The sequence below is a fragment of the Papio anubis genome, chromosome 6 (assembly GCF_008728515.1).
Source record: "Papio anubis isolate 15944 chromosome 6, Panubis1.0, whole genome shotgun sequence".
Classification (NCBI taxonomy): Eukaryota; Metazoa; Chordata; class Mammalia; order Primates; family Cercopithecidae; genus Papio; species Papio anubis.
Window position 1 is genome coordinate 51178365 of NC_044981.1, and position 10569 is coordinate 51188933.

The 10569-nt window shown below is 42.3% G+C and overlaps 1 pseudogene across 1 annotated transcript in view; it reads right to left on the reverse strand.

Moving 5' to 3' along the window:
* Positions 1 to 3239: 3239 nt before the first annotated feature.
* Positions 3240 to 10569, reverse strand: part of LOC101002090 — an 81814-nt pseudogene continuing 74484 nt past the window's right edge. The window contains exons 3-7 of the transcript XR_004184303.1: positions 9071 to 9122; positions 7747 to 7879; positions 5764 to 5905; positions 4501 to 4638; positions 3240 to 3625 (exon numbers count right to left, since the gene is read on the reverse strand). The product of XR_004184303.1 is annotated as a glutathione S-transferase A1-like (transcript). The remainder of the gene's footprint in view (positions 3626 to 4500; positions 4639 to 5763; positions 5906 to 7746; positions 7880 to 9070; positions 9123 to 10569) is intronic.

Sequence of the window (10569 nt, forward strand, 5' to 3'; positions counted from 1 at the left end):
TTGTTCCCATATAAAGAGTCTCTCTCTGATTATCGAGTTGACACAATATATCCAAAGCAACTGAATGCACGACTCAAACTGTCATCCAACCACACAAAGAGGGCATTGATGTGAGTATGAAACTGATTTTTTTATTATACTAAGGACACATTTAAAAGTATTTTTTCTAGTGACCTAGATGAGATGGTGTCAGGCAGTGTAGAAAGATTTGTAAGATCAGTGCTTACTTTGTTAAAGGTTGTCACCCTCGTGACTCAACGGCTTAATTTGAGGTCCTAATGTGGCTTATGTACTACATGGTCATTTCAGTAGCTCCCTCCCATTGAAAGGAATAGAGTCAAGTTAAAAACAGCCACTCCCACACGTCTCAGGACCGCAGGACTGCCTACTAGATGCTAAGAAAAATGGCAAGTCATCCTCTTATCACAAGATAACTGGTTAATATGTTCTTTTTCAAGTTTGGCAATAAAAGTTTAACCAAAAATTTCAGCAGATTTTGCTCTCTTTACAAGTCAGTGGAAACTGGCTTTTTGAAGACACTCACTTTTCGTGACTTGGATGTAAGGACTAAGGCAGATGAGAAATCTCTGCCGGGAGCATAGCTGGGAGGGTACGTCTGTGAAGGGCAGGCTGATGGCCCTCTGGAAGGCTTCTCTTACTGGGTTGCCACATAAAATACAGGGCACCCAGGTAAATGTGAATTCCAGGCAAAGGATCAGTCATTTTTAGTATGTGTGTCCCAAACACTGTAGGAAACATGTTTATACTAAAAAAGTATTGCTTGTTTATCTAAAATTCACATTTATTTTGCTGTTCTGTATCTTATCCACCAAATCTGGCTGCCCTATTTTTATAGTGTTTCCTCTCTGCGTTGCTCAAATCACCCTTTCTGGCCTCTGGGCCTTTGCACATGGTGTTTGTCCTGACTGGAATACTCTACTTTCAGCTCCTACTGTGTTTTCTCTATTGTGTCTTTCCCTACATTAATTTGACAAGATGTATTCAATATCCGATTTCCCCTTAGACCTTGAGCTCCTGAGGGCAGAGCCTTCATCTTGTTTGAGTCCAGTCCTCATTGTCTGGGACAAAACATGGACATCGTAGAGAGCTCCGGAAATAAGATAGTTTTAAAATGTACATGGAAAAATTCTAGCAAATCCAAAAGTAGAGGGAATAATATAACAAGCTTGAAGGTACCCATGACCTGGATGCATCAGTTTCCAGCAACATTTCTTCATCTCTACCAGGTAGTGGATTACGTTATGTTGGCTCCCAAGAAAGAGAGGCCCATGTCCAAATCCTTGGGTCCTGTGAATGTGACCTTAGTTGGAAAAAGCCTCTTTGCAGATGAAGTTAAGGAACTTGAGATGAGATCATCCTGGTATATCCAGATAGGCCCTGAATCCACTGACAAGCGTCCCTGCAACACAGAGAACAGAAGACACAGACACGCAGAGGGTGAGGTGCTGGAAGCCCCAGGCAGAAAGTAGAGTGATGTGGCCACGATCCGTGAAAGTCCAGAAATGCCAAGAGCCCCCAGAAGCTGTAGGATACAGGGAAGATTGTTCCCTAGAGCTCCAGGGAATGTGTGGCCTTCTACACCCTGACTTCAGACTTCTGGCCTTCAGAATTGTAAGAAAATGCATTTCTGTTGTTTCAAGCCACCCAGTTTGTAGGAATCTGTGACAGGAGCCAGAAGAAAATGATGCAAACTCCCGCATACTCCCTCCACTACCATGGGATTCTTTTCAAGCGAATCCCAGACAGCATATCATTTCATCTGTAAATACTAGTATTCATCTCTAGAAAGGAAGAACTTCTCTTCTAAACATAATGACGCTATGATGTTTAATATGATAATCTCTTATCATATTAAGATTCTATAATTCCCTAATTTCCCCAGAGCTTCAGCATTCTAGTTCATGAAAGTGTCCCATAAAAATTTCTTAGCAGTTTGTTTAATTTGGTCAGCATCCAAGCAAGGTCCTTACAAAGAGTTTGAGGGATATTAGTCTTTTTTTTTTTTAGAAATTGATGAATGAATAGAGACGGGTAGAGTATGTGGGGATTTGTGAGTTCTCAAAGCCCAGTCTCATATACCTGGGTTCTGGAGGTACATAGAGTTGTGCATGGGTCTGTGCAGATGTTAGTGAAGAAGTACTGGGGACTCAGCAGGCCAAGCCCCACACCATGAGCTCACAGTACAGGGGAGCAGACACAGTGGCCCTCAGGTGTTACTAGAGGTTCCCTGGGGCTCTGTGGAAGGCAGAGGACAGCCCAGCACTCCTGGGAAGCAATGAGGTGGTGTTAAGTGTGTCCACTGGGAAGAAGCTTGCCAGGCAGGGCTAGCAGATGCACCCAGGCAGGAAGGCAAGAGGCCCCACCATGCTCAGAGGGTTGACTGGGCTGGAGATCAAGGAGGGAGGATGGGTGTGAGGATGCATTCTGTATGCAGTGAGGACTCACTGAAGAATTCTGTGATTTTTTTTTTCTAATTTGCATTTTAGAACAACTACTCTGATTGTAAGTGAAGAGACTAGCACAAAGTGAAGCTGCAGGTAGAAAGCCTGTGTGTCTGTCTGCTCCATCAACCACCTCTGCCAACTGTGGGGAAGCTCACTCTAACAGGAGGAGAGCTCAAATTGCAGAAGTCCAGGTGTCCTGAGAGAGATTCACATTATAAGCCCAGTATGTGGGCGGAGCTAGAAAGCACTCCTAATCGAAGCATTCTGGCACAATGACACACCAGGGAAAAATGATTTCGCATTTAGTTATTTGTATGTAATTCACATATACCATCTGTATCTTGGCAGCCCAGGCCTGAGTGGCACTGAAGGAACTGAGGGAAGGGCTTGGGCCCCACGGAGCCTTAAGCAGCAGAGTGAGGATGAGCCAGGAGCACATACACTGTAAGGGACAACAGGGTGGCCTGAGAGCAGAGGGTGGGTCTGTTTGCTCTTCACTATTTCCTCACCTCCTAGAAAACTGAGGAATCCGGAGCAGACAGAATCGTTATTTTACAAATGCATAAGAAAGAATGCTTTCATCAGAAATAAAATGACTGTCCAGGAAAAGAAGAAAATGGCTTTATGCCATTCCCCAGAATGGTAACTCTTCTCCTGTGCACACCCGAAAATGTCAGAAGAGCATTTCTACATTGACATTTTAATAGATTGTATGATAAATTGTTTGTTACAGGACAATTCTTGGAAAAGTCAAACAAACCACATAATTTATAGTTTCCTTTTTTACTGAATTTTTAATTCCAAGAAAATGGTTGGCTATGAGGAGATTGGAAATCTGAATTCACATCAGATCCTAATGAAAAGAAATCAATTTTAACTAAGTCGGCGAATAGGAGTTGTATTATTTAATTAACATATAATTGGAACGAGTTCATTAGCTTCACAACAGGCACAGTCAACACTTAGGTAAAGCACTTTATTGTTGCAAAACTTTAGAATATTGGTTTTGTATGTTCTTGGACTCCATGGTTGCTTTACTAAAACCTGAAAATCTTCCTTGATTCTTCTAAAGATTTTGCATTCATGGGAGGCTGCCTTGGGCTGCCAGGCTGTAGAAACTTCTTCACCGTGGGCAGGTTGCTGATTCTGGTTTTCAGGGCCTGTAATTCATAAAGCACAGCCTCAGAGTGAAGCCAAGGCCTGCCACCACCATTAACACGACCCAGGGAATCTGAGCCCCTCCTGCCAAAGACCAAGCGAGTCCCCTGATAAGATGATATGAAGATAAGAGCAAGATATGTCCCCTGATATGAAGATAAGAGCAAGAACATGTAGCTCACTTTATTTTTCCCAAAGATGTCTTTAAGTTTTAATCAGTTCAGTCATCCCTATCTTGCTCCTTACATATTAATCCTGTAGATTAGTGACTCTCATATAAGACAAGAAAAAATAATGTGCCTGTGAGATATCAACACAGATCAGTCTCTAAGCAGAAGTAAAAATATGGGGAAATTAGTTGGGAAAGAGAATAGTTATAGAAAATATTAAAGACAAACCATGGGACCACCTTTTCTCAGTGAGCGATACAGTGTTGGGGGCAGAGTGCTGGAGAGCTGTGCAGAGAGGAACACAATGATGACAGCAGGAGCTGGAGCCCAGGGAGAAAACCAGATGGAAAGGGCCCTGCTCAGACTGACTTAATGCGGGAAGACAAGGGCACATATGGGATAGAGGACATCACAGAGAATTCAGGAACAGAAACCACATTGAAATAGAGGGATGGGGAGAGGATGCTGGGTCCTGGGTCCTTCACATGATAAAAATACTCTTTGCGGGGTAGCATGCACCACAAATTTTCCATAACAAAAGTGTTTTCATTCCTCAACATTGGATCCTGGAAGCTGATTTTGGAGACCCTGGGGCACTGAAGGCCTGGAGAAGGCTGGCGTCAAAACTTGGACAGTCCCAGGACCCAGATACAAGATCCCAAGATGGGAGATGTGGGGCTGCCTCTCTGGGCTGCAAAATGGGTCACCTTTCAGCAGAGAGGGAAAGCTGAGACAAGGCTGGAGTCAAGCTCTTCCACGTAGTAGAGAAGTTCCACTCAGGTGAATGTCAGCCCGCTCAGCTTGTTGCCAACAAGGTAGCCCCTGGTCTCATGACTCCTTAAGACCTGGAGAGAATTGGAGGAATCAGATCAGGAACACACATGCCCACCCAGACTGGGACCCCCTGCTTCTTTTCAGGAGCCTCCAGCCTGACTTTCCCCACCTCCTGTTGCTCTTTACTGCATGGGTGCAGAACCAGAGTCACATTATCTGAATGAATGAGAGAGTGACTCTACTCATCTGGAGCCTCAGGCTCCCATTTTCTCTTCTTATTCCACACATCGTTGTGGCATTTACACCACCCACCCAGCTTCTTGCTTCTTCCACATAGGCCAGGGCATAGCACCCACCACATGTTATGTCTGCCCCAGGTTTCAGCAAGGGAGCCTCACATTCAGGATGGCTCTACATTCTGCTCCCTCCCTCTCCAATCTCCCTTGGCAGAGACTCCACCTTCATGACAACACTCTTCTCCCAGAAGGAGGCTATTTCAGAGTCCCTATTTCTCCTTGTTCGCTCTCCTCATTCCCTGCTCTGTCTCCCCTGAGATCTGTAGTAACCTGGGTGAACCTGAATTCATCATCTTCTTACAGCATTGACTCTCACACTCCTGACTGGCACTATGTTATAATCTGCAAGCTGAAGCGCTACAGAACTGCACTGATGTCTACAACTTACTATAAAATGCATTTGCAAAAATCTTCCCTCTGCATCCCCAATCCTCTTTTAAAAAAATACCCATCTCTGAAACACTACAGTATTCTCTGGTTGGGCAATTGGTCTCCTGTTTTCCTGCACATGGTACCAGAATGTTTTCTGATGGATCACTTTCATCATGTTCGTCTTCAATCAAAGTCCATGGGGTTCCATAGACTCAACAGCAACCTCTAGTGTGGTCAAGAGCCTTCCACAGCCCACGTTCTACTTATGAACACGAGATTTTGTTGAACAGATAATTCCATGTTGGGGTTCAGTAAATTAAAATTTTACTGGAAAATTATAGCTTGGGTATAAGTGATACAATTGTTTCTCCGAGCCTATTTTCATAAAATGCCTTGAGAGTCAGAGCGCTGTGTTGGTGTTCAGGATGTCTCACTGAAAGTGAAGGTCAGTGTCCCAGGAATGCCCAGCCACTATTTTTCTACTGGCCTCTAAACTCAGTTCCCCAAACACTGAACACTTTCACTTACTTTTTCAAAGGCAGGGAAATAGCGATTTTTTGTCTTCTCTTTGATCAAAGCAGTGTTGGCATCTGTATCCTCAGGTTGACAAAAGGGCAGAAGAAGGATCATTTCACCCAAATCTGCTATACCTTCTGTATACATATCAATCCTGAAAGACAAAAACAACCAAATGGTCAAATACCTTTCCTTAGATTTCATAGGTTTATAAAAACCTAAGAGAGTAGAGTAACAGGTGATGGCAAAATAATTCACCTCCAGTGAGTGCCTTTTATAGTCTAGTCATTATGCTCTGATTTTACAGGTATATTAACATTTATTTATTAAAACAACCTATCGAGGTAGATAGATCTCTAAATTTTGTTACACACATGACCTAATACAGGAAAAAAATCATTGGCGGTCACAGTCATGAGAGAAATTGGTGGAATCACTGCCAGTACCCTCTGGTGCTGTGCTAGGATTGGTCATCTGAATTGTAGTTTGTTCTGTGCACGGACTTAGTGTGTGGCAAATGGTCAAAGATCTGCTTCCTAAGTAATCCTAAGAGAGTCCCTGGTACAGCCCTCTCATCCTTATTTCCTCGTCCTCTCTCATCATTTTACACCTCCCAGGGCTAATTCTATGTCCCATATTTGCAGTTCTTCCAATTACACTCATGAAACATGTTTCCACAGCCCTCTCCATGTGCTGTTGCCCAACTTTAGTCATGTGTGCCTTTCCTGAGACCCCACCTAAGAATCCTTTTCCTTGGTGAAATTCTCTATACTTTTTAAAACAAGAGCTTTATTCATGCATATTCACATACTATAATTGTCACATGTTATATTATACTATTGAGTGGCTTCTAGTGCATTCACAGAATTCTGTAAAAATAATCACAGTCTAATTCCAGAAGTATTTTTATCACACTGATAAGGACATCTGTACCATTAGCAGTATTCTTCATTTTTCCCCAAGTCCCACTCCTTTAGCCCCAGGCAACCACTAATCTACTTTCTACCTCTTTGGATTTGAGTATCTGGACATTTAGTATGAAAAGAATCCTATAATATGTGGCCTTCTGTGTCTTGTTTCTTTTATGTAACATGTCTTATGGTTTAATCATCTCGTAGCATGCACTGGTACTTCATTCCTTTTCATGACCAAATATCTTTCCATTGCATGGCTAAGGCGCATTTTTCTCCTCCATTTATTGATTGTTGATATTTGAGTTATTTTCACTTTTTGAATACTATGAACATTGTTATTTGCATTATTCATTTATGTGAAAGATGCAGTGTGGATGTATTTTTGATTGTTTGGGGGTATACCTGTTAGAGGGTCATTGGAGTTTTTGAGGAGCTGCCAGCAGTTTCATTCAGGATTTATTTGGAATCATGCAGTCTGATCACAGCAGTAAGGAGACCCCTTGGCTTTGCTGGTATTGAATCAGTCTGGCTGTTTTTTCCTTCTATCCATGTGTCAAGGTAACCCCAGCATCCTTGGTGCCAGCCTCTACTAGCCCTGCTCAAGTATTCCAGTTGCTATAATTGGTTGGTAATTTAGGTTCCTGGTCATCATTCTTGGAATTACTGGGACCTAAGATTTGGCTTCTTTGCAGCTTTCCCTCCCTAGTCCTTCATCTACAGACTCTCAAATATTCTATGCCTGTCCAAAGCTATTGGCCGGAGTCCAGACTCTGAAGGCCTGAGCACCTGGAATCATGCTTCCCCATCCTCCTGAGTTCACGGTTCATCAGTGTTTGGAAACCTCTGTCAGGGTGCTGGATCCATAGGCTGCATTGTCTTTTACAATCACACTTGCCTGAACCCTCCCCATGTTCACTGTTCCCTCATCTCCATGGGACTCTGCAATACTGGACCTCAGTGTACACATCCAAGGCCCAGCCTGCTGCTGGTCTCGATGCCCTGCCATGGTCCCACCCACTCAAGGAAGGACCTAAATCACTCTGTGTTCTCTGTGGATGGAAGAACAGAAAATATACCGTACAGGGCTCTCTCCTTTATGTCTTTCCCGTAGAGGTTGTATTTGCTGGCAATGTAGTTGAGAATGGCTCTGGTCTGCACCAGCTTCATCCCGTCAATCTCAACCATTGGCACTTGCTGGAACATCAAATATCCATCTTTAGAAGGAAGAAAAAAAAGGAAAGTGAAATGTCTATGAAACCCACCCTTTCCGGATGAAAAATAACGGCTGTGGAAATGACTAAATTTGTAAAATGAAGAAGAAATTATTGCCTGGTAAGATTTCACTTGAAACAACTTATTTTTATTTTTATTTTTATTTTTTGGCAGAGTATCATTCTGTCACCCAGGCTGGAGTGGAGTGGCATGATCTTGGCTCACTGTAACCTCTGCCTCCCAGGTTCAAGTGATTTTCCTACCTCACCCTCCTGATAGCTGGGATTACAGGCATTCACCACTGCACATGGCTAATTTTTGTATTTTCAGAAGAGATGGGGTCTCACCATGTTGGCCATACTGGTCTCAAATTCCTGAACTGAAATGATCCACCTGCCTCAGCCTCCCAAAATGGGGGATTACAGGCGTGAGCCACTGCACCCAGCCCAAACAACATTTTAAAAAAGCTTTGTGTAGTTCTTCTTTTTCTTAAGAAGCTTCCTTTTACTTTTTACCCATTTGTTTCATGTGTATTTTTATTGCCCCTCCAGATACATAGTGGGACTCTTGTATTTTTTGTGTTGATTTACCTTCATGGATATTTTAGGAAGAGGTTGGGACAAGTTACAATAGGACTGGCAACAAGATGTCATTTAAAACAGGAAGTTCCCAGAGTAAGTCTCATGGTGTTTGTGACATTTAAGGCAGGTTCTGAGAGGTTTTTATGTAACGGTCCCTTTCTCTGGTCTTCAAAGTCTGCAATAGTGCTGCAGTGTTACCTTGTCATGCCCCCCCATGAGAGAAAAAACTCAAGACATTGGCCACATCTATTTCTCTTCCTTTCGTCTAATGCATGTTCTTGCATGTGCTTGGATGGGGCGGGCTGTATGGGACCCTGTGCTGATGACCACAGCTCATTCACGGTTCCCCAAGTATGAACACAAAAAAGGGCTTTCTCAGGGTGCAGGAGATCATTCCTCTAACAAATACTCTGAGAGGTCTGGTCCTTTTAGCCTGCAGAGAGTTGCCAGACTTGATCAAGGAGCCACATCCCTTCCATCTTAACCACTTTCTCTCTCTGCACCATGTCCAAATACCACCCCTCACACACATAGGCATTACTGGCTGCTCAAGCCTCCCTCTGTACTTCCTACTAGATACACTCATCAGAGGCACTTAGAGATTGATCTTACCATTTCTTAACTTGTCCAAATCTTCTGCAGATTTTAGAAATTTCTCTTCAAACTGGAAGCAGACACAGTAAATGGGTTCTTGTTAGTTCATTCTGTTATAGACTTGTGACCTTGAATGGTCCCTATCTGGTGCATAATTTGGAGAATATAAGATTTCTGAGTTTGGCAGGGTACCCAGAGGGGGCTGGTCATGGCCATTTGGAAATTTAGACCTAATTCGCTGAGAAATGTGCATGGGTCACAGCACATAGCTGCTCAATCTTCTAGGTCACTTCACCTCCACCCTGATCTCATGAATGTGTATGATTAGGTCATGTTTTGAGAGGGCACGTCACTGAAGAAAAGGCACTGAGCAGTTCTTCTAGTTATGGTGTTGTCATATCTTAGGAAAGCCTGTGTCTCCAAGCGAGATCAGACCACAACCTTGTGTGTCCCCAGCATGGGGCATGCCATGGGCTAATGGCCATCAAATATTCTGCCACCAAGGAGCCTCTGCTGTAATTTGTATCGCCCCACTTCTCAGGAACCCTGCTAAGGGTGAAATAGGTCACCGCTGTTACACAGCTTTAACACTTGCAACTATAATTTTCTCTTCTGAAGTTCGTGAGACACAATAGGGTAAAATTCTCAATTTAACAAAGGAATGAGAGTCCCACACTAATATTATTTTTAATGAAAACTTCTAGTTTCTGATGTGGTTTTGTGGCACTGGGGAATGCTTGTGTATTCTAGAAGCCTGCCCCCCGATTTTAACCACGTGTTTATTTCTCTGCATCCTCATAGACATGTAGGCTGCCCCAGGGCAGGGACTGTGTCTGTCTTCTTCACTGTCTCCATGACCTAGTACAGAACCTGGAATTAGTAAGTGCTCAACCAAATAATTGCTGTGAATTTAGTCAATCTTCAATACGTAGTCTGTTACAATCCACTCCCTTCCGTCTTCATTTGTAGTTTACATTTTACCTCTAATTACAACCATTTAAAAATATTATACATTTTTATTTTTTATTGTTGAAATTATGAACATGAATAAATATAAACAGAAAAGCATAATGATTCTCCTTATACTTATCACCTAGAATCAATAATTAGCAATCAAAACCAATATGGTTTCATCTGTAAGCCCACCTACTTCTCCTCTTGTAATAATTCCAAAGAAATCCCAGATCCGTATGATTAATCCTTAAATACTTCAATGTGTTTTCCTAAAACACATTAAGTATTCTAAAGATAGCCATAGTACATCATCACACATGAAATATTAACAATAATTCTTCCATGTCATCAAATATTCAATCGATATTCATGTTTCTAATTATTGTATAAATGCCATAAATTATTTTTTACACTTTGTTTAAATTCTAATCCACTTAAGTTCTACACTTTGTGATTAGTTTCTTAAATGTATTTTAGTATGTATGCTTTTAGATGAGAAGAAATTTTAAGAATTACTAGGTCAAATCTGTTCATCTTTTTCTTAATTACAGTCCATTTTTATT